A 2,500-nucleotide genomic window follows, 5' to 3' on the forward strand; every position below is an offset into this window, starting at 1 on the left:
ACACTTAGTTGGTGGCCAGGGGACTCTCACTCTCGACTCTGATGAAAACAGCCCATGAAAGGCTGTGTCTGCGGTCAGCCGACCAAGATCAGGGACGCTCACTTCCTCGACAGCCATTAGACCGAACATTTCACAAGGATTTCTCACATCCTTGGCAGAGGATTTTTAAGCTTATTTTCGTCGATTTCATGAGCTCATCTTCGCTTTTGTCCTCACCGTGTCTTTGAGGACAAGATATCTACCCTTGTCTAAGTATTGCTTCCGTTGTCTCCGTGAATCTGCATCTCATGGCGCTATTAATGGAAGACACGAGAAGGGGCGGCCGAGCAAACAACCAAACGGCCTCCGGTGATTACCTGGCGAGCGGAACTCCGGGGGAAAGTCGGTAATGTTTAGCGATTTCCGTCTCAAGGTTGAAGACCATTTGTGGTTTACACATGCAATCTGCTTACAAGGAAGATTTAGACGACACGGAGTTTTTTTTTCGTAAAAGCAGAAACGACGAAATATATGTATATATTACATATGCCTGATTGGATGCCCTTCCTAAACAACCGTGGTCCGGCGCGCTAACTACGACAGCTGCGTTTGAATTCTCAAGGCATAAGTATACATACATATATATAATATATATATATATATATATATATATATATATATATATATATATATATATATATATATGTATGTATGTATGTATTTATGTACAATATATATATACTATATATATATATATATATATATATATATATATATATATATATTAATAGATATATATAAATAAATATGTATACATATTCATATATATGTATTATATATAAATATATATATAAATAAATATATACATATATGTGTTATATATAATTAAATAAATATATATATGTATATATAATATATATATATATATATATATATAATATAGTATAAATAATATAATATAATATAATACAATATAATATATGTTTAGTGACAATTCTGACCAAAAGCCAATATTCAGCAAAGATACCAGTTGATAATGCTACTGTTATACTTTTATACTGTTTTCAAGGTCAAGAGGAGGCGGGTTTGAAGGAGGGAGGGGAGGAGAGAGGGAGGAAGGGAGGGAGGAAGGTAGTTAGGATATGAAGTGAGTAATAACTGAACATGAATGACGGAGTGAGTGAATAAGATGTGTGAGGATATAGAGGCAATGAATAAATGTGTGAGTGAATAAATGACTGTGTGAGTGAGTGAGTGAATGTGTGAATGAGTGGCGGTGTGAGTAAGCTTAGTGATAGTGTGGGTGAGTTACTGTGTGAGTGCGAGTGATAGTGAGGTGATGGGAAGAGATGAGTGACGAGGTGGGGTGAGTTAATGTGTGTTTGAGTGCGAGTGAGTGAGTGAGGCACGAAGGAGAGAAAGAGAGAGGGACAGGGAAGAGAGAGAGAGAGAGAGAGGAGAGAGAGAGAGAGAGAGAGAGAGAGAGAGAGAGAAGAGAGAGAGAGAGAGAGAGAGAGAGAGAGTGAGAGAGAGAAGGAAGGAGGAAGGAAAGAAACAAAGAAGGTTGACAGGCACAGAAGAAGGAAGGGAGGAAGGGACAAAAGCGCGAAAGTATTTACGAACCGAATGATTGAGAATGAAGGAGAGAACGAGTGAGTGACTGAATGAGAAAATGAATGAATGAATGAATGCACGGATGCGTAAATGAGTGGATAAGTGAGTAAATAAGTAAACGAGTGAATGAGTGAGTAAACCTTCCCCCGAGGGCCAACGCCGCGCAGTGGAAGAATCCAAGAACCGCTTTCTCCCTCCAGCGTGAGTCTCCCCCTCACGGTCACGAAAAAGGAAGGGGAATAGGAAAGAAAATGGGAAGGGAAGTGAGGGGGAAGAGAGGAAGTGAGGGATAGTGAAGGGAAGTAGAGGGAAGTGGAGGGAAGTGAGGGTAATGAGGGAAGTGAAGAGAAGTGAGGGGAAGTGAATAGAAATGAGGGATAATGAAGGGGAAGGGAAGTGAGGGGGAAATAGGGGGAGACTAGAGAGGGGAATGAAAAAGGAGGGGAAGTGACGGGAAAAGAAAAGGATAGTGAAGGGAATAGAGGAGAGGAGAGGGGAATTAGGGATAGTGACGGGAAATGTTGGAGAAGAGAAGAGAAAGAGGAAAGGGGGGGAAGAGATGAAGAGATAGTGAAGGAGAACGAGAGGAAGGGAGGGATAGCGAAGGGAAATGAAGGTAAATAGGGTAGGAGGAGAGAATGAGGGAAAAGTGAGGGGAAATGAAGACGAAAATAGAGCATGTAGAAGTAAGTAACGCAAGATTAAAAAAAAGTAAGAAAGTAAGAAGGAAGTAGTGATGGGAAATGAAAAGGAAGATGAGGGGAAAGAATCGGAAATGATGGGGAAGTGAAGGTAATTTGAAAGGGAAGTGAGGGAAAATGAAGCAAACTGAAGGGAAGACAGGAAGAACGAAGGGAAAATGAGAGGGAATGAGGGGAGAATGAGGAGAAATGAAGGGGGGAAATGA

The sequence above is a fragment of the Penaeus monodon genome, chromosome 5 (assembly GCF_015228065.2).
Source record: "Penaeus monodon isolate SGIC_2016 chromosome 5, NSTDA_Pmon_1, whole genome shotgun sequence".
Taxonomy (NCBI): domain Eukaryota; kingdom Metazoa; phylum Arthropoda; class Malacostraca; order Decapoda; family Penaeidae; genus Penaeus; species Penaeus monodon.